This window comes from Notolepis coatsorum (genome assembly GCF_963971535.1).
Source record: "Notolepis coatsorum genome assembly, chromosome: 20".
NCBI lineage: Eukaryota > Metazoa > Chordata > Actinopteri > Aulopiformes > Paralepididae > Notolepis > Notolepis coatsorum.
In genome coordinates, this window is record NC_140184.1 from 49,416,276 (window position 1) to 49,439,556 (window position 23,281).

The following is a 23,281-nucleotide window of genomic DNA, read 5'->3' on the forward strand; positions in this document are numbered from 1 at the left end:
TGAGCAACACTTTTGCTACCTCTCAATAAACACGGTTGCGTTGGAGCTTTGTTGGCTAATCACCACTCTTCATCACAGTCGTGTCCGTTTAACCATGTAGTCTCATTACAGCTGTGCCTGCAGAACACAGCCGCCTGCCTTCGCTAATCTCTTTGTTAAGGGCTCTACATGCTCGAGCGTCAACAACGCAACAGCAACACAACATGGGCTCTGCGACATCTGCAACCGTCGCAGAGTGGGTTGCAGAGGGTGTTGCGTACCTATCACAAAAATCTAACTAGCGACTGCAACACAACGGTTTGCGTGGATGTTGCACAGCATTGATTGGTTGGTTAGCGAATGGAGGCGGGGCTGTCATATAATATTGGTTCCTCGAGATCCAAAAATAGCTAGCTAACGTTATCGATAGTTACATTGAATTTGATTGTTACATTTAATTTAACAAGAAAAGTGGAGCTGCAGGTGGAAGTCAGAACAAGCCGACCTTCTACATTAGGGGTGCCCAACCTTTTTTGAACCAAGATCTACTTTTTAATTTGCCACCTAGCCGAGAGCTACCAGCCCAAATTTGACCTACTCTCGGCTAGTATTAGTAGTAATAGTAGATTAATAATACCCATTCAATATGCACATGACAGAAAATATTATATGGCATATAATATTTTCTGTCATGTGCATATTGAATGAGTATATAATATAATATGATATTTTATATATCATTGTAACGGTGTAGTGTAGGAATTACAAGAATGACAAGAATGTTATTAATGAAATGAATGAATATTATCAAATGGAATTGTTTCTGTATACACATTTATAAAACGATCAAGGCATATTTAAAAAAAAAAATCCGCGTTCACATGCGCTTTTCAAGAATAAACAAAAACGAGACTTAATGGGAAGGGTGTGCTTGTACATTTGAACATAGTTCCATGATACGTGGCTGCGTTGTGCTGAGAAAGTGGTGCAGATCCGCTTCTACTCTGAGGCGAGATCTGCATTTATTTTTTATTAATGTCAGAGCCGAGAATCCCGCTTCACAGAGGTATGTTGATGCAAACGGGACAAGCTTTCTCAGCGCAGCATTACACAGCACTGGGTAGTTGTTGCGAGCGTCATGTGCAATGAACGGATCTTGGATCCAGTTGTTCAAATTGACCGTGCTCTTTCTTTCGGGGAAATAATTCCAAAATGTATCAATGAGCCCTTCTATGTGGCTACAGATGATGGGCTTCAAATCACTGTTTTAAATTCAGGATGCTTAGTTTCCAAGTGCCACTGTAATTTACTTGGTTTAAAGCTCTCGTTAGAAAGGATCTCGTAACACAAAACGCACTGTGGTCTCGGGTCATCTTCTTGGCCAGTCCAAGTAAATCCATATGCCAAGTATTTAGGATCATAACATATCACCACCGAAATCACCACCGAAGGCGAAAACCACGGGGTCCTCAGTGAGTCCAGTGCAGAGCGCTCGCTATACTCATATAACTATGGTTATAGGATAACCGTATGTTATATTTCGTATAGCTTATGCTCTGCGCTCTAAGTGGAACACAGGAGCTGAGCAGAGCGGAAGCTCGACAAATGTACCCGCTGAGGCACCCCACAACCATCAGAACCGGGGAGGACACCCCCACAGCGGGACCAGGCAGCGCACCGGGGAGACAACCCCCAAAGACGTTGATCCCTCAATCCAGGCAACAGGTCAAAAGTACTCGACCTGAGCTAGGAGCACTGTGGACTAGACAGGCGCCTAAGGGGTCTGCTGAAAAGAGCACCCTGGCGGAAGGGGCGTTCGGTATGCTGTGCACTATGTCGCAGCCTCCACAAAAAAACCTGACCCTGTAGAGGGGCCGAGGCAGAGAAGGCTGACACGATTGGCAGATGTCATGAAGGGTGCGGGCCACACTCGCAGGCAGACGGGGTCAAGCCCGGCCTAACCCGAGAGTCAACTCCGCTACCAACACACCTGGAAACCAACCACCACCTAACAAGAGGCGGTTGTTCCTATAACCCCCCCAAGAAAAAACTCCAAAACACAACTGCGGGTATACACCGGCTATACAGCAGTACAAGTGTTTCATTTCTCAAGAAGGGGTTAACCCAGGCCAACAGGTTGACGAGAATGAGTCCGGACCTGGGACGTACACAGGGATGCCAGAGGGGTACAAGAACCACCTTAACAACCCCCTCCCAGCCCCGCCAAGCAGGAGAAGAGAGGGGCGGCATTTTTCCCCCGAAAAAGCACAAGTCCTTCAGGGTACCAGAACAGCAGATCTGCGCCCCGGCGGACAACGGGTTAACTAACCTGGTCCGGCGCGACCAGAACCAGTCAAGTTCAAGTTCAAGTTCTTTAATAGTTGTCATACAGAAGTACAGAATACTTTCATACAAAATGCTTCTTACTGTTACGCTCCAGAGACTGTGCTAGACAAGATAGTATCAAATAACATAATAACATAATATAGCATGAATTTAGAAGAAGAAAATGAGGTCACAGTTGTTCGGTATAGACATATGTACAATGTTCTGAGTTACCATATAATATACAATACACAATACTATGCAGTGTACTAATGTACAGTACTATCTAGTGCAAAGCAGAAATGGGATGAGGTACAATTTTAGGTACAATTTACAGTAAGGTGTACGAGTTGTAGTGCAATCCTTCATCCATAAATATAAAGTGTGGGGAGTGGGTGCTACAGTGTGTTTGTTTAAAGTGGGTGTGTGCTATAAAGTGTGTGTAGTGGGTGCTACAGTGTGTTTGTTTAAAGTGAGTGTGTGCGTGTGGATGTGTGTGCTATGTGTGTTTGGTGGTTGTTGTTGTGTAGTGTTCATTCATTGTTCGTTTAGCAGCCTGATGGCCTGGGGATAGAAGCTACTTCTGAGTCTTTCTGTGCTCGCCTTGAGACTCCTGTATCGCTTGCCTGACGGCAGCAGTTCAAAGAGGCAGTTGTTCGGGTGGCTCGAGTCCTTAATAATTCTCTTAGCCTTCCCCTTGCAACGCTTGTAGTAAATGTTCTGGAGGGTGGGGAGCCCCCCTCCAATTGTGCGTTCGGCTGAACGTGTCACTCTTTGTAGTCTGCTTTGGTCTTTTGCAGTGCTATTCCCAAACCAGGAGGTGATGTTGCCGGTCAAGATGCTCTCTATTGTACATGAGTAGAAGTTCTTAAGGATCTTCTGGCTGACCTGGAACTTCCTTAGGCGCCTGAGGAAGTAGAGGCGTTGTCGTGCCTTCTTCACCACACTGTTAATGTGTATGGTCCATGTCAAGTCCTCGGATATGTGGGCTCCGAGGTACTTGAAGCTGTTGACTCTCTCAACCGGTGCCCCGTCGATGCTGAGGGGGCTGTAGTCCTTGACCCCCGACCTCCTGAAGTCCACAATCATCTCCTTTGTTTTGCTGACGTTCAGGGAGAGGCTGTTTTCCTGGCACCATCCCGCCAGGACCTTGACCTCTTCCAGGTAGGCCCTCTCGTCGTTGGCAGAGATCAGGCCCACCACCACTGTGTCGTCAGCAAATTTGACGATTGTATTGCTACTCCGCTGAGCCACACAGTCGTGTGTGTACAGGGAGTAGAGGAGGGGACTCAGAACACAGCCCTGGGGGGCCCCTATGTTGAGGGTGATGGATGAGGAGGTGCAGTTGCCTGCTCTCACCACCTGGGGTCTGCCAGTCAGGAAGTCCAAGACCCTCTGGCAGAGGTCATAGCCCAAGCCCAGGTCCCTGAGCTTGGCTATGAGTATGGAGGGGACTATGGTATTGAATGCCGAGCTGTAGTCGATGAATAGCATTCTCACATAGTTCCCCTGCCTCTTGTCCAGGTGTGATGCTGCTGTGTGCAGCACATGGGATATGGCGTCCTCCGTGGACCTGTTGGGGCGGTATGCAAATTGCAGGGGGTCCATGTTGATGGGGAGGGAGGAGCAGATGTAGCCCTTTACTAGCTTCTCAAAGCACTTCATGGCTATGGAGGTGAGAGCTACAGGGCGGTAGTCGTTGAGGCAAGCAGGCTTGGATTTTTTGGGTACAGGGATAATAGTGGACTTCTTCAGGCAGGTGGGGATGACAGCCTGTTCTAAGGACAGGTTAAATATGTCAGTGAATACTGGGGCCAGTTGGTCGGCACAGACTTTTAGGACGCGGCCGGGGATGCCGTCCGGACCTGCTGCCTTCCTGATATTCACTTTTTTAAAGGTCCGCCTCACCTCATGCTCTGTTACCCTGAACACTGCGCCTCCATCAGCAGCCGACCCCCCCCCCCCCCATTGCCGAGGCTTGTGAGCTGGTGTTGTTATTACCAGCATCAAACCTCGCATAGAAGGTATTGAGGTCGTTTGCTAAGGAGATGTCACTGTTCAGTTTGAGGGAGGCGCCTTTGTAGTCTGTCATCGTTTTGAGCCCCTGCCACATAGCTCTAGAGTCAGCTTGTTCAAACTGGAGTTCAATTTTATCCCTGTAGCGCCGTTTGGCCTCTGACACTGTCCTCCTTACGTTGTGTTGCGCCACCTTGTGGTCATTCATGTTGCCTGCCACTAGGCCGTCATTGTATGCTTTGGTGCGCTCTCTCAGAGCTTCACGGACGGATTTGTCTACCCAGGGTTTTTGATTTGGGTAAACTTTCATTTTGGTAGTGGGGATTGTTTCTTTCACCCTAGTACAGACATAGTCCAGCACTGTCTCCGTGTAGGCATTAATGTTATCTGTGTCGCGGAATACAATCCAGTCTGTGTTGTGAAACACTGACCGGATCGTATCCTCTGACGTCACATCCCATTTCTGCACCTCTCGCGAGACTACGGGAGTACTTTTAATTCTTTGTCTGTACTTTGGTGTAAGGAAAATGGATGCGTGATCTGACTTGCCAAAGCCACTATCAGAATGAGCCTTGTAGCCACCTTTAAATTGCGTGTAACAGTGATCTAGGATGTTACCGCCTCTGGTGTTGCAAGTCACATGCTGGTAGAAATCAGGCAATACCTTTCTCAGATTGGCGCTATTGAAATCTCCCAGTACTAAAATGGCGGCGTTAACGTTCGTCGCTTGTATACTATTTACCTCGTCGTGGAGTCTGGAGAGCGCGGCGTTGTTGTTGGCTTGCGGTGGAATATACACTCCGACCAGGACGATCGCCGTTAACTCCCTCGGGAGGAAGAAAGGACGACACTTGATGGTTATATATTCCAGTTCTGGGGAGCAGTGGTTGGATAATTCCTTCACATTCGTTGGATCACTCCAATTTTTGTTAAACATGAAGGCAATACCTCCACCAGTCCTGTGTCCTTATCACGCCACCATCCCCAGTCCTAAGAGGGGAGCAGGTACACGTGTCGATCTAAAACATCACAGAGGGCGCCACCAAGACGGTCAGAACATAAAAGCACTGCGCCCGGTGGCCCACCCCAAAAGCGTGAGACCCCTTCGCCAATGCTTTGATCTATTCCGTTATCTCCCCAGAGATGAACGAGAATTCATCGAGACTAACCTAGTACACTGGTGCTCGGAAGAGACAAACTCCATCCTAGTTGCCCCATAAAAACGCTGTTTCAATGATGAACAACCAAGGCGCGCAAGCCCATGCGTGGTTCCACACAGAAGCACCCAGCGCCAGCACTATGTACACGTCGAGACCCAAAACATATCAATGGTAATTCTAACAAGAACCCAGATAATGTTCCCTCCAAGCCGCCTGGGAGAGTGGCAGGAAGCTGGCCAAGACACAGATATGGGTCCCATATGACGCGTCCGAGGGAAAACACCCCCGTCAACCCTGCCCTGTATAAAAGAGAGGAGACAGGGAACCCCCAGAGAGACTTCCCACGTGAGTAATAATTGAAAAGATATATGTAACATTGAGCTACGTGACCAAGCTCAAGACATATGCAACAAAGCGCAGCGCAGAACATCTTTTTAAGTTATCACGCACCACACAACTCATCTTGACAATAACAGAGGTCCACAACATGGAGCCTGAAAAGAACTCACGGAAATATCACAACCAATAGAAACGCGCCCAGTGACGTACTCTATGGCGGGGGGAATTCCGTGACCCACCTGCCCAAATATGGTGTGGGACCAGGGAACTCCCCCCCCCCCTCTCCCTACCCTGTGACATGCTGACCCAACAGCGTGACAGGAAGCCCGAAGGACAGGAGGTCCAACCCCCTGACCAATCAGAAAAAAGGGGAGGGAGGGTTTATCAGTTCACCCCCTCATGACCCCTCACCCCTGATACGATGCAATGACAAAGCAGAGCCATGACACCAGTCATAGCGTGCTACATGAAGCGCATGTATACCTGTTTAAGGTAACAGCTTCACATAGGCTCATGTGCGACCCTGCCACCTGAATTTTTACACCTTTACCCTAAAGGAAGAAAAAACACAGACCAAGAGAGGGGCCAAGGGCCCTGGTACAAGAGCTTACACATGTAACTTATGTAGGCCAACACCTAACCCAGTTGTGGATCTTAAACGTGAAAACGATACACACAACCCTCCATCACAACAAAAAAAGGGGCAAAAGTACACTCTCACTACTGTAAGAGGAACGCCGTTTTTCATGATGAGAGAAGACACAAGTCCTTGATTAAGTACTGGTCACAGGCCTTGCTAAGTCCACATGACAGCGACCAAACAATTTTCAGAAAAAATTGCCTCTCTCTAAGCAAGAGCACAACCCCAGCAGAAGCTGAGGGATTACACCGTATCCCCAAAAACATAGTGAATCAACACACATCTTGTAAACAAAATCATGTGTGGTAATATTGACCTTGAATTTCATAACTAATATGTGTGAATAATTAGAGAACCATAATGTAAAAGCCAGGTGTACCTTTCAACAGCAGAATGGATTTTCAGTGCTAAAGTAAGGAGCTGATACTGGTGTTACAGAGACAGCTGGGTTGAACACAGGGCAGACCAGCTTAGACTTGTTGAAGAGCAGAATATACTTACAGGATGATTAGTCATGGACACTAATTCACAAACAAAGTTATCTATTAATCAACTGTTTAGTATCAAAAGGTAAGCCGAGAGTAAAACCATAATATTATGCCTTGTATACTTTTTAGCAGCAGAGTGGGTTGCAGGGCTAAATGAGGAACGATTCTAGAGACAGTTGCATCAGATAACAGCAGGAACAGTTATTTCAACCCCCACTAGCAGAGGTACTCAACACTAGAACAAAGGAACTGAAAAGTCACACCCAACTGTTAGCAGATTTCAGCAGCGACAGCAGATACCAGATAACTGGCTCTGATAGTATAAGACAGGACTAAAGATCATTAATCAATAAGGACATGTTTCAAAGTTAAATGAAAAAGCATGATACTTGATTGGCTTTGATTGGATTGACAACTCTAGAAACCAATAAAAACATCTATATAGATATTTAGAATTAAGAATCCTGGTATATGTATCACAGTTATATTACAGAGTTTCAGTCTGGTAAATAAAGGTTGGTGTAGTCTCATATGATGTCTGGTATCAGCCTAGAAAGCAATGACTGTACTTGGGTGATATTAGAAATCTATAGGTCATTGCATGAACCATATAGAAGGAAGGTTAAAGTATTGGATTCATTCAGAGGAGACTTGAGCAGCCAAGGAGGGGGGTCATCAAAAGCGCTCTCCTCTGTACTCATCAAGAGGCCACACCGACGGGGGCCATCGACACTAACCCCCACACGAGGACAAGGATCTGTTGGGGCCAGCCCCAACAAGAAGACACCGACGGGGGCCACCGGCGCCCCCCCCCCCCCCCCTTCTGTTTACTGAAAGAAGGCCGGTACTTGTGATTGGTTCAACCGGTTTAAAAATAAGAGAGGTCATTTAAGCCTATAAGTATGAGATCAGAACAGTTAGTTGGCAGGCCAGCCCACCTACCCATCACCAGGGGGGGTCCGGCTGAGCCTCCCACCACACCACCAGAGAAATGTGCTGCCGTTTCATGTGAGTAGAATCATGGACCCATTATTGTTGGTTAGAGTAACATGTACAGATTCCGATCTGTTGACCAGGTCTACTCATGTGAAATGCTCAGAATATTCTCTATTCCATTGATAAACATGACTGCTATTTTATGTGCAACAATGTCTTGATGTAGGGAAGCCACCGTGTTTTGGGCTATTTTGATTAACCTCATCAAACCTTCTGTACAATCATGTATTATGCTGAATAATTCCTGTGTGCAACTGATGCCTTATCGACCCTTGACCCTTTGGCAAATAAATCAGTTGAGTTGAAATATAGTTCCGTTTGTCTGGCCTGCACGTTTATTTCTCATCTGACTAAGTCAACTGAGAAGACCATGTTTCCATCGCTCTCTTTTTCCTCCTTCCAGTTAGCAACCTCCTTGTGCTGCAAATAAACCTTAGGTTTTGTATAGGTTATACGACACATGTTTGAGGGGAGGGGAGGGGCCCAGGGGAGAACCGGGGAAAACCACCCCTCACCACCTTACCCCTGATACGACGCCAATGTGTAGAGTAAGCTTTACATCATGCACGCCAGCACAGCCGAAGACCTTGTTTGAACAGGCACAGGCCTGCTTATGTGTGAAAAAACCTTGCCACTTGTTATTGTCATCACAAGCTGAGAGAGGGACTCATCCCTCGATCACATGCCACTATGCACAGTATTGTAGGGTAACCCAGCCAGTTGTGGGCTCAGCCACGTTGTCAAACGTTACATGAACACACACAACTTCTCATCATACAACAACAAAAAAACAGTTCATTTTTACTCACGTAAAAAACAACGCTGTTTCTAGGTAGAGAGAAAAGCACAAGCTTTGGCCAACGCTACCCAAGCTATACAAAGCGACCAAGATAATTCACACACAGCACATGTCGTATCTCCAATGTAGTAAAGCAACATATGTTTTGCAGACAAAGACATCGTTATTAACAAAACATTCGGGAGGGGAAGGAAGGAAGAGTGGGGTAATGTCCAATGGACATCTTACCTGCACCAACGAACGCAGGACGAAAGGCCGCAACACAGGTTGGTCCACCAAGGCCTCTTGCTGGCGGAGCAAAAAGAAGCTACTGCCGGAGCCTCGCTCCGGCGAGTCGCCCCCCTCCTGCAGCCGGTCATGGTGCAGGCCCGACTACATCTTCTGTCAAAGATGATGTTGTAGTCAGAGTGCCAGGGCCTGCTATTCTCACGGCTAATGCCAATGGTTGTAACACAAGCTAACAGCTAACTCTAGGCTAACTGATAGCATCAAGCTAACGTTCCCAGCCGAGCGAAAAAACAGGTAGCTAACGTCGTAGCTAACAGCTAACTGCCTAACAGTTAGCTCAACCCGGCTAACGCTAACCACTAGCTAACGCAGAAGCAAGCTAAGCGGCTACCACTGAAAACTGTACAACGTGAGAAAAGCAATACAGGCCAACACTTCAGGCAGCCGCTGTCTTTTCCTCTTCTCATCCGAAGAAAGAAGGGAAAGGAAGGCAATACACGTCCCTCTTCAGAACGATGTTTACCAGACACAGCAGTGCCGGCAACAAGTCCCTTGCGGACTATAGCCGACTTGAGCATGGAGATATTCTCATAATGAAACACCAAGCTCACCTCCCTCGCACCGGGTGCTTTTCATCTTTGAAAATCGGGGCCAGCACGGCGACTGTTTGTCCAGAGACCCGGCGAATTGAACCGCAGATTCGGAATCACGGCCCCAGGAAAACAAAGCTCTTACTCAATGAGGAGCTAATGTTAACGTGGGCATCAAACCAGAACCCCCTCCACGCCGCTAAGTGGCAGCGAAACAGGATCCCAGCCTGGAGCCGGCCTTCGTAAGCTGTCTAGTTGTTCCCCCCACAACCGACACACCTGGCGCCCGCGTTGCAAAAACATCACCCGCCCCAGAGAGGCCGTCAGCCCTCACATGGCAGAGCGCCTCCAAAGCAAAGTGTCCAACTGCAGAGCTGGAGGTAATGCCAGCGTGGATTGCTCAGCGACGCAAGCCCCTAATACGAAGCGCCGGTGATAGTCAGAATGATCATCATCTTCTAGACACTCCGGTGGCGAAGACATTATCGCTGTATTTCCTCAAAAATAGTGAGAGAGAAAACAAAGATATAATCTCAACGCAGCTCCTTCTCTTCAACGTAGCTCCTTTCCAACTACTTTTGTTACTAAACTCAAGTGGTGTATAGAGACACTTGTCGGTGGTGAAAATTAGGAAGGAGCTGTTAGTATGGCCACACCCCTGCTTATGTAGAGGAGCGGATGGGGGTGTGGCCAGGCGGATGGGTGTGTACATGTACATGTGGAGAAATGTATTCAGTATCTAGACTGATATAGGATATGTTCCACTTAGAGCGTAAGCTATATGAAATATAACTTCTTTTACTCCGTTTCATAGTAGTTCTGGTATTGCTACTACTAAATTCTGCCTTTCTCTTGCCAGCATTTGGAACACACGCACATGACGCGCCGCTTCTGACAACAGACCTATCCATTGCGTGTGTCCAGGTTAAATGAATCAACTTTATCATCAGCTTTATATGCTTGGCCTGGAAAGCCCCCCCCCCCCCCCCCCTGGAAGTGCTTTAGTTACGAGACAGTGTCGATCACAAATATCTGAGTACACATTGACTCACAAAAGACCAGACGATATACCTCCGCAGCTGTCACGCACGCTCGCGCATGCACGTCGCGGCACTTTGCGCTCCTCTGACTCACAAAAGACCAGACGTGGCCTCAGTGATTATACCTGCGCAGGATGTATGATGAGTATTAGAATACTGTGCCTCCGTTGATGCAGGGGCGAGACATGGCAAATACACACATCGGACAGGTTGAAAACTCAATCTGAGTTGGGCTCGCGGATTTTCGCTTGATATTTTTATTTTATTTTTCCAATGTACTGTCACCTACCTAAATAATCTCACGGTCTACTTGAAACCAGCGCGCGGGGTGCTCCAGTAGCACACCATGTTACCGCGCTGCGTCGCGGGACTCCGTGCTGCGTCACGGATCTGGTTGACTCCGAGTTCGATTCCCGGACTCGCCGTCATTTGCCGAATGTCTCCCCCTGCTCTCTCTCCCGTTTCACCCTACAACTGTCGGTCATGCTTGACCAGAAAAGCGATAAACGCTAAAAAATAAAGTTAAAAAAAAAAAAAAAAAAACAGCGCGCGATCTACCGGTCGATCGAGGTCGACTGGTTGGGCACCACTGTTCTACATCATGCTGTCCTGGCTATGTGATGAAATACACGATACGATACTAGGTAGAGATTAGCGTCACATAGCAGGCCTTTTTCTGAAAACCAAAATAAGCTAACGTTAGCTAAGTAGCCAAGCACATAGACTGTTCCATAGCATATGTCTTCAGTTGATCATGACAAATCCTCTTTTACCTTGATGATTAAAAAGCCTCCATAATTTAGTAAACAGTATTCCCATGGCTGGTGTTGAGATTTTACGATGCCAGCTTGTGAGAATTCGTTGTAGCCAGCCAGTTAGCGTTGATGCTATTCAATGCTATCAACATTAGCTAAATACCTAACCAACTAAATAAAATGACAGTGGTATCCTGAGGTAACGTACAGACAACTTTTGATTACCAACGATAGCTAGCAAGCTAACTAAATAGCTTTGTTTGTCTGGACTATCATACTAGCTAACATACCCAACTAACGTTAATGCCATTCAGAATTTATTAACATAGCTACAACACACAGTAACATTAATATAATTACATGCATCATTGTTTACAATGAATGGGTGGGGCTAGGCGAAAGGACTGGACACAGGGACAAGTTAAACAGCAATCAATTAATTGAATACAACATGTAGTTCGAGCTGCACTGTCGTGGCTACGACCGCACCACATGGATATTATATTATATATGGCTTTGATGCGCTCTCTCTTTCCTGCCGATTAAAATCAGCAGCTCTTCCTCCTCATCATCGATTGTAGCTGCATTTGCACAACGGCGTCCATCCCTGCTGCTAACTTAGCTAGCGTTAACTTATCTAACATTAGACATTAAGTAACATTAAAACTAACCTAAACTAACGAACTAACTTAACTAACAAATGTAACAAACTAACTAAATATAACTATATTACACTATATACAACAATACAACACGAGCAACAACAAACATAAACACGGCTATTATATGTGCAGGATAATGGATAGCTATACTCGGTCATTGTCGTAAAATAATTGACCGACACAGAGTTTAGAACACCGAGGCGCCGCGTCGAGGTGTTCTAAATGCAGTGAAGGTCAATTATTTTGCAACAATGACCGAGTATAGCTATACATTATCCCGCTTATTACATGGCTAACTTACTAACAATATACCTAATTCATTTTGCACCATCAACAAGACGAGATCAAATGCAGACGCAGTTGTTCTGTTGCTCCTCTGTCATCATCGCCGGCAGCCGGTCTGATTGCACTGATGAGTGCAGCTGTGCATATGCTGAGCAGCTTTCGTGACTGCGACCAAAATGCTTGATAGTGATTGGTCAATAGCGCTCTGTTACCCGTATCATCGGTCATTATTGCGCGTTGCCCATGGCAGCGGTCAGTTATCGAGAAATAATTCACCGCTGTCAGGGGCAACCGAGCGCTATTGACCAATCACAATCAAGCATTTTGGCGAATGTTAAAACGCCATGTAATAAGGGTTGTTATCAATGGGTTGGTTGAGAAGGGAAATCAGTAATCTAGGGAACCTAGCTACATACAGGGTACAATGTTGCTTAGGCTGTGCGTAGCCGTTGTAGAACTATTGTGGTAACATTGACTGTGTATTTCATAACTAATATGTGTGAATAATTAGAGAACCATAATGTAAAAGCCAGGTGTACCTTTCAACAGCAAAATGGATTTTCAGTGCTAAAGTAAGGAGCTGATACTGGTGTCACAGACAGCCACTCAACCCCCACTCGTGACTAAAGACTGTATGCAAATGTACCCCACTAGAAACAAAGGAACTGAAAAGTTACACTCAGCACCAGAACAAAGACTAAAGGTCACACCTTACTGTGAGCAGATAGTAGACAGCTGGGCTAACAGAGACCAGAGGTCACAGACTTGCTAAAGACAAATGCAATTACATTATACTAGATTAGAATGAAAAACAATATTGGAATAATAACTATATCATATTAATCTATCTGAGGTATTAGATCAAAGAATATTTGAATATCATTTAGAATGTCAAACTGGATATTTAAGTAATAATGCTAGTTCACTCTGGTTTTAAAGCTTGCTAAAACCTAAACCATAGAACTATAAATTTAGTCTGGGAAAAAGCAGGCTTGTGATACTTAATATAGGAAATCTGGTATTAAAATATAGACAAACTCCACATTGGGTAAATGCTGAATAAATATGTAACTTCTTACATTTAAGGTACAGATTAGAAAAAGGTTAGTGTTAAAACTGTCCAGTCATCAAAAAAGTCACATGAAGACCCTCGCTGTGGATACTGGAAGAAGACACAGACGGGGGCTGCAGGAACCAGCCCACACACAGACAGGAGATCGATTGGGGACCGCCTCCCAGAAGACCAACCTGATTGGACCAAAACGTATTATTAGACGGTTATTATTGGTGGAAATCAGAGTATTTAAGAGAGCGAGCGGTGTTTGAGAGAGAGGCCAGACAACCCAACAGGGGGGGTTTTCTGTGTCTCTCAACCGATCCACCACAGACTGCTGATTATACGTGAGTAAATCATGGGAAAAACCAATGTTGTTTAGGTTAGAGTAATGTACAGATCCCTGCTATCTGTTGACCAGATTTACTCATGTGTAATGCTCACAGTAGATTCTATTTCATTTATGTTGACATGACTGTTTTAGGTACAGACTGGGTTTGATGTGCAAACCTTATTAATCCTTTGTACAACATGTGTTAATATACTCTGAAATAATCCTTGTATGTAAAAAGCAACCTTCTAATTCACTCTGAACCCCGAGGCAAAATAAATAATGAGTTTTGAACCATAGTTCCTTCTTTGCCTGGCCTGCACAGTTTATTTCTCCACTAGAAAGACCATTCTATCATTATGACCTTCTTCCTTTTCCAGATAGCAATCTCATTGTACTGCAAATCACCTTAGATATTGATTAGAATATACCACACTATAAATGCAGAGTGCTTGCAACATTGTTGCGTTGACCATGTCGTGTTGCTGTTGCGCTATTGTCGCTCGAGCATGCAGAGCCCTTTACTGTGGGGTCACAGTCACAACATGAGTCGTTATCTTTAAGTTACATTGTCCTTTTAGCACTAGTAAATATTGTTGTTTTAGCCAAAGACACAGCTTTGCTAATGTCCTTGTTTAAGCCTGGGGTTTTCTAACTTTATCACGATGCACCACTGAACAGATTTTGCTTCAGAGACCTCTATCTGAGACTGTTTCTGAGGTGATTTGGTACAGACTTGCCTGAGTGTGTGAAACCCACAATCATAAATAGTCTTACTTATACATTCTTTCATCATGTTCATTCATCATTTCGGATACATTCAATTATAGTAAACTTCCTTTTTGTGAGGACCCCATGAGATCCAAACACCATAGGAATTTACAGTAGTCATTGGTGTGACTGGCTGAAAACACAAGCGCATCCAATAGAAAGATTGATCATTTTGTTGCAGGGGTAAGAGATGGCTAGTCCAGAAATGAGAATGTGATAAGTGATACGTTTGAGAAGTTGGGCAGATGGACATACAGACCCAGAAGAAGAATCAAGAATCAAGAGGTTTATTTGTCACATACATACCAGGGCATACAGTGAAATGCGGTTGGTCATGCCCGCATTGATTGTGCAAAATACAATAATAAAGGAAGGATAGGAAGAGGGCACAGGCAGTGGGGGGTGGGCAGAGGAACCTTGCCGGGAGATGGGGTGACAGTGGCTCAGTAGGTAGAGCAGTAGTCTGGTAATCTGAAGGTTCCCGGTTCGATTCCGGCTTTTCCCAGCAACGTGTAAAAGTGTCCTTGAGCAAGACACTTAACCCCTAACTGCTCCCAATAAGCAGGTTGGCACCTTGCATGGTTGCCTCCGCCGTCGGTGTGTGAGTGAATGGGTGAGGTGTAAATTGTAAAGAGCTATATAAATGCAGTCATGGGTAGAGGAATGCACAGTACTGTTCCATACGTCTGAATGGCTTGTAGGCAGACAGACGGGCAGACAGACAGATGAGGGGGATGGACAGAGGGACGAACACTCTACCAGCATGGCTGACCTTTAGAAGGAGAAAGCCCTTACTCCTGTAGTGTGCAGAACCCCCGCTGGTCGCCACAGAGCCACCCGGCCCAGCGATAAAGGAAACCATAGCTGTGGGAGGGGGGCTGCGAAAGGGCACACAATGTCGATACAGGGGGAGGGAAGGATTGGCCCTCTGAACCCCTGCAGGCACACTCAAGAGGAGCGGACCCCCGGACCTATAGGCCTTTATCTGAACATCTTGTGAGGTGACTGAACGTGAAAGAAGATGTCACCCAACAATGATGTTCAGGCCTGGCGACGGTCAGATGACGCTTCCCTTCGAGACTCGCCAGCTGTCATTTGTTGTTTGAAACCAGTGGTTTCCAGTATAGTCAATCACTGCAGAATAAATCATCTATAACACAAAGTAAATACATACAGTACATATACAATACATATCAGTGTATGTGCCTATGACATAATGACCTGTAAACAACAGGCTATGAGACGCTCATACACTCAACACTGACCTTGTATGATGCCCTAATATACTGATGTATACATATTGTATATAGTTTGTTTGTGTTATAGATAATTGTTTCTATATTTTTTTATCAATCTACTGGGGTCATTTCTATTACCGTTGATTATTTTTGGATACCCACAGTGTTTCCATCAGCTGAAGTTGGCTAAGATACACTGGAGTAGTGATATGGGCAGAACATATAGGATTAAATGAAGCAGAGAGTCTGCTGCCTGTGAGCGACAACCAAAGCAGTTCACTCCATATGCTGCACGGAGAGGATTAGGAGGACTCACAACAAACCTGAAAGATGGTGCACGGAGAGGATGAGGAGGACTCACAACAAACCTGAAAGATGCTGTCACAAAAGCTTTATGAATGTCTGCCATTGGAGCTGGGTCACCACTGACTCACTGAGGCCTGTGAACAAAGCAGAACAATTGTCCAGGGGCAAGGAAACAAAAGCATGAATAATTCTCCAAGATTTGAGACAATACTAGCCTCAAGTTTGGCAATAATCCAAGATTTTGAGCAAACTTCTTTACATGTTGCTCAAAGTTCAAATGTGAATTTGGGTTGAAAATGACACCTATATATTTAAAACTGAGCTTGACATTGAAATACAGTAGGTTGCATGAAGTCTTCTTATCAAATGAGTTAAGTCATCCACGGTTTGGGCTGTAGCATGTAGCCTACTTGAAATTTCTCATAGTGATGCAAGTAGGCTACACTGGGACTTCTTTGTCCTTCTGTAATTTGTCTGACTTGATGATTCTATAATTCTATTGGCAAGCTCCAGCATGAGATAAGTAGTACACATACTTTGCCATTTTGCGTCTCCACTACGTGCAGAGGATGGTGCATGATTTCAGAATAGATTTCTGTATGACCAAGTCTAAATTGATAAATTACCTGGGTTATACACCCACCCGATGAAGGCCACAAGTCTTTTAAAACATATTGTTGATTGTCCAAAGCAAACAACATTTCTATGCAGGCTACTCTCTCAGTGAAGTGCAGTCCGTCTAACGCTAGCCGTGCTTCTGATCTTGCCATTTGCTCTTTTATAACAACATTGATTCTGTAGGTCAGGTCTTCTGACCACTGCCCCCCCCCCCCCCTATGTGAGAATCTTTCATGTTCCCAGCAGCAATCTGACCTCAGCTCTGGACCCCTGCAGTCAGTCTCTATAATCCATACATCACACACACACACACACACACACACACACACACACACACACACACACACACACACACACACACACACACACACACACACACACACACACACACACACACACACACACTCACACACACACACACACACACACACACACACACACACACACACACACACACACACACACACACACACACACACACACACACACACACACACACACACACACCTCTCCGTGTGCACATCAGGTAAACTCTGACACCATTGCCTGGGCACAAAAACAAAGTGATGTGTCAGAGGAAGCAAGTGATTGATTTGTAGCGGTTTCTCTCAGGTAACATTCTAATGTGTCCTAACAACACCATGTTCTAATGTGTCTCAACATAACCAACAACACCATGTTGTAATGTGTCCCAACAACACCATGTTCTAATGTGTCTCAACATAACCAACAACACCATAAGATAACATAAGATATTCCTTTATTGATCCCCTTGGGGAAATTCAAGCAACATAGCAGCATGGGGGATGGGGGAGGGTACAGGTAGTAAAAACAACACAAGCAGTGTAAACAAATAAGTCAAAATAATTTACTATCTATATAACTAACTGAAATATACAGTATTCACAGTATTCACAGTATCACATAAGGTGCAGTATGCATAAGGTAGTGTTATAATTTACTATATAACTAACTGAAATGAAATATACAGTATTCACAGTATCACAGTATTCACATAAGGTGCAGTATGCATAAGGTAGTGTTATTGTCCTTTTTAGCTTCCTATTAGTTCTAGTTGGATGTCTGGCAGCAGTCCCTGCCCACTGTTGTGGAGCCTGATGGCCGCTGGTATGAAGGACTGTCCGAGGCGGTTAGTTGAGTGTCAGGGGGGTATGAGTCTGTGGCTGAACGTGCTTCTCATCTTTACTAGCTCGTCGTAGAGAGGGTGGGAGGGATTCTCCAGGATAGCAGCCAGCTTCCTTCTCATCCCCCTCTCTGCCATCACCTCTAGTCCGACCAGCTCGACCCCCACCACGGAGCTAGCCTTCCTCACCAGCTTGTTTAGCTTGTTGGTGTCCCTCGAGTTGGTGTGGCCCCCCCAGCATGCCACAGCATAGAAGAGGACGCTGGTCACTACCGACTGGTAGAATGACTGCAACAGTCTATTGCAAACATCGAAGGACCTGAGTCTCCTCAGGAAGAACAGCCTGCTCTGTCCCTTCCTGTAGAGGGCCTCTGTGTTGTCCGACCAGTCCAGTTTATTGTTCAGGTGTACCCCAAGGAACTTATATGACTCCACCACCTCCACCTCCTCCCCTCGGATGGTGATGGGAATCGGGGGGGGGCCTCTTCTTGCCCCTCCGGAAGTCCAACACCAGCTCCTTGGTCTTACTGGTGTTGAGTTGGAGGTGGTTGCTGTCGCTCCACCCCACAAAGCTCTCCACCAGGGTTCTATACTCCTCCTCATCATCGTCTGTGATGTAGCTTACGATGGAGGACTCGTCAGAGAACTTCTGCAGTTGGCACCCGCTTGAGTTGTGGCAGAAGTCTGAGGTATAGAGGGTGAAGAGGAAGGGTGACAGCACAGTTCCTTGGGGGGCGCCGGTGTTGCTCACCAGTACGTCAGACTGACTGTCCTTTAGTCTGACGTACTGCAGTCTCATGTTCTAATGTGTGTCAACATAACCCACAACACCATGTTCTAATGTGTCTCAACATAACCAACAAGGTGCAAGCATAGAGAGGGGGGGTTTGGACATATACGGGGGCCAGTTTCGAATTGCAGCCTCCCGTAGGTGCTCTTTGAGAGCGGTTTTGAAGGTGGGTAGGGATTCACATTATTTTATGGCTGTGGGTAGGGTGTTCCACATTGATGTGGCGTAATTGCGAAACGTGTTTAGTCCCTTGAAAAAAAATAAGGAAGTTCCAGGCACTCTTCATGTATATAAAAAAGCTCGAATAAATCACTTAGTTCATTATAGAACCATTAAAAAAACACCAACATGTTTCGGTCTCTCTATCGGCCTTCTTCAGGGCATACAAACAAACAAATGGGTGAACTGAGCTATATCCGAGGTGGAGGCTACTAATTGCTATATTGAGCTCAGGTGTGAGCACCTAGTCAGCCTGAGGTCCAGCTGTCACAATTGTATATGCCTCTAGACTCCACACACAAAAGTCTTATCTAAAGGACTTACCTTTGCCCCAACCAATCAAGGGAATGACTTTGACTTAAAAGTAGACCTGTTTCGTTTTTATAGAAACCTCCACTTAAAGGCATGGTACAAGGCATCTCCCACACCAGCAACTCCTACTCAGTCTGGTATACAGTAGATAGCCACCGCCCCACCCCGTTCAAACCTAAGTCTCAGAATCCCACACTGAACACTTTTGAGAAGAAAGTCAGTTATGAGAGAGAGAATCTCCTTGCTAAAAGCACAACCTCTAGTAAACATAACCTGACAAAAGTAGAACGTGAAGCATTGAAAGAATTATCTGACAACAAAAACATAGTGATCAAAAGAGCGGACAAAGGTGGAAGAGTTGTGGTTTGGGGTATTGAACAATACACCAAGGAAGCTTATTGACAGCTACGGGACCCTACCCATTATCTCCCCTTAGCCAGGAATCCCCTATTGACACTAACAGGTGAACTAAAAGCGCTGCTTTCTAAAGCCAAAGCAGATGATCTGATCTCAGAACAGGAGTTTAAGTTCCTTTTTAACCCCAATCCCATTATACCATCTTTCTACATGTTGCCCAAAGTCCATACGAGCCTTACAAATCCACCAGGAAGACCTGTCATCTTTGGAAATGACTCCCTCACAGAGCCCATTTCGAAGTACGTGGACTTCTACATTAAGCCGTTGCTTCCATCCCTCCCGGCATATATACAAGACACTACGGACGTCCTTACTAAAATCAAGGAACATAACAACATTGGCCCGAATGCATTATTAGCGGTGATGGATGTCACAGCGCTGTATACATCAATCGACCACAGACAAGGTTTGGCTGCCTTAAGACACTATTTGGACAAACGCCCACAGCCACAAGAACCACCCACAGATTTCCGTGTAGACCTCACAGAATGGACGCTCTAACACAATGTGTTTTTATTTCAGGATAATCTGTTCAAACAAGTGAAAGGATGTGCCATAGGAGCCCTCCTGGCTCAAATAGCTTGTTCATGCCTGAGTTTAGTGAATTCCTTTCCTCCATTATCAGTCTGGACAGAGTTTTAATGGCTGGTGATTTCAACATCCACGTTGATGATAAAACAGATAACTTTGCTGTTGATTTTCTAAATCTCACTGAGTCATTAAATTTCACCCAGCACGTGACCGGTCCCACTCACACCCATGGACATACATTGGACCTTGTGTTCTCGCTTGGGTTAAGTGTTGACTCCATTTGTTCCGAAGATTTGCATGTTTCTGATCATGACTGTATAATGTTTAATCTATCATTTGAGTTGACCTTCGTGCCCGGTAAACATGTAAAGTCCTCTCGTGTCCTTGGTAAACTCTCTGCGGAGACATTTTCCTCAGTTTTTGATCAAAGCGCGGTGCAGTCCTCACAAGCTGATGTAGACTCTCTGGTCAGCGCATTTAACTCATATTGCTCATCCATATTGGATAAAGTGGCTCCAATAAAGACGCGCCTCATTCCGTCAGTAAAACCATATCCCTGGTTAAATGATGCCATTCGTTGTTTCAGGCGTACATGTCGGAAGGTGGAGTGTTTATGGAAATCCACAAAACTCCAAGTCCACCGCCTCCACTACAAGGAACTGTTAACTGTCTTTGGAATACAATAGAAATAAAATCAACTTCCTAGATCTTACAATCAGTAAAGATACTAGGGGCTAATTTACACACAACTATATATCGCAAAGAGACACACAAAAACACCATACTCCATGCTAATAGCTTCCATCCAGATAGTCTGATAGAGAACATACCATTTGGACAATTCCAAAGGCTCCATAGAATATGTGACAACGACAGGGATTTCGAAACTCAGAGCAGAGAGATGTATACCCGCTTTAGGGAGCGCAACTACTCCCCTAAGATCCTAGATTCAGCTCTCTCTAAGGCCAGCACCCTAGAACGCCAATCACTTTTAACCAGGAAGCCCACCACTAGCCCTAAGAATGACCAGGTGTACTTCTGCACTAGATACAGTACAGAGGCTCCCGCTATACGGAACATTATCAAACGGAACTGGGACATCATCAAATGTGATGAAACTCTGAAAGAAATATTTCCATAGCCCCCTGTGTGCTCCTTTAGGAAAGCTCCTACTTTAGGAGACAGACTAGCACACAGCCACTTACCAGCTGAGGAAAGAACCACATGGCTACCTAAAGTCCCTAATGGAACGTTTCAGGGGCCTTTCTCACTCACCTATTGGGATCGAATCAGCGCCCCCGGGGACGGGGGGAGTGTTCTCACTCAGACGGACACACCCCTTTTGGGATCGAACCGGCGCTGATTCGTTTTACCCCCCGCTGAACCTGGGACGGTTGGATTAGGTGGTTTCGGATGCGGGCCAGTGGGAGCGGGGGGCGTGACACACACAACGTCGTTACTGTAATGCTTTTCATGCTTGCTTGAATTTTGGGCAGATAAAACCACACAGCAACAACTGGACAATACCCACAAAAACGATATTTATGGGCAATTTGAGAGTTCAGACCGCAACCAAACAAGCATGTGGAGCCTCACAGCTCAGTGGATGAAAACATGAAGCCACGTTACAAACAGCACTTCCCTGGCTCGCAATGCATTTATTTCTATTAGACCAGTGGTGCCCAACCAGTCGGCCGTGGTCGACCAGTAGATCAATAACATGGAATATAATTGCCACGAGCGATGGGATAATGTGCTGAACAGGCTAAGCTAACTAGCTTTAGCCGTTAGCTTAGCGTTTGCCACAATGCTATACTGTTATACTGGCATATTCAATTCACATTCAGCATGTAAGCTAACAAAATCAGCGCCGACGAGACTAAACTCAGCTTTTGGTGTTCAATTGTGTTGATGTTAGTTTTGTTTCATCAACAAATGAGAGGCAGAACACACAGTGAATGTATCCGTTTTGTTTATTGCACGTTCTTTGCTGAAAAATAAGTGCTACAGGCTATACTAGACTAGGCTAAGCTAACTAGCGTTAGCCGTTAGCTTAGCGTTAGCCCTGGGAAACGCTCAAAAGCGAACTCTACAACACCATCCATTTGTGATAAAATGGGGTGGGTTATATTGACAAGGCTTGACAACAGAGGTTCAAATATAACTTCATATTTATTGGTTATTTGTTTCTTTTATATCAGCATCCAGTCTGCTGGATCCAGTCCAGCTGCTGGACAGGCTAAGCTAACTAGCGTTAGCCGTTAGCTTAGCGTTAGCCATTGCTGTATACTATACTTTCTTGTTCGAATGCATTTATTTCTATTAGACCAGTGGTGCCCAACCAGTCGGCCGTGGTCGACCAGTAGATCAATGACATTCAATATAATCGATGCGAGCAATGTTACTAGTAAAAGGCTAAGCTAACTAGCGTTAGCCGTTAGCTTAGCGTTATCGTTAACCCTGCAAAACGCTCAAAAGCGGACTCTACAACAGAGTTCCATTCGTGAGAAAAGGGGGGTGGGTTATATTGACAAGGCTTGACAACAGAGGTTCAAATATAACTTCATATTTATTGGTTATTTGTTTCTTTTATATCAACATCCAGTCTCCAGTCTCCGTGTTAACACACTTCCTGTTTACATTTTCGAGCGTGACATCATCGCCAACGGCAAGCGGAAACGCTCAAAACGCAAACCGTAAACAGAACCCGGAGCGAACCAAGACTGAAGTGTGTACACAAACTAGAGGGGGGAGAGGGAGGGGGGAAGTTCGCATCCGATCCGGAATGAGGACGGTACGAAATGGAACGGAATCGAATTGGTGAGTGAGAAAGGCCCCTCAGTGTGGCTACTGTAAACAGTGTGACATTGTGGTGAAATGTAAGGGCTTTACCCATCCTAGAACACAGCAGGTATACACAACGAGACATTTTAAAAACTGTAAAACTACCCATGTTATTTATATATTGTGTTGGTGTCTACATTGGCCGCACCAAATGGCGCTTACACGACCGCCTCAGTGAGCATAAATATGCAGCTAAGGTTCAAAACTGTGACTATGCTATGGTTAAACATTATATGGATAAACATGCTAACTTCCAATTATTTTACAGCTCTAGGAATCGACCATGCCCCCCTCAATCCTCCAAGAGGGGATAGAGAGAGAGCACTGAACCAATTAGAGAGTCGCTGGATATATAGACTCAAAGCCATGTCTTATCCAGGGATTAATGATACCATAGATATGGT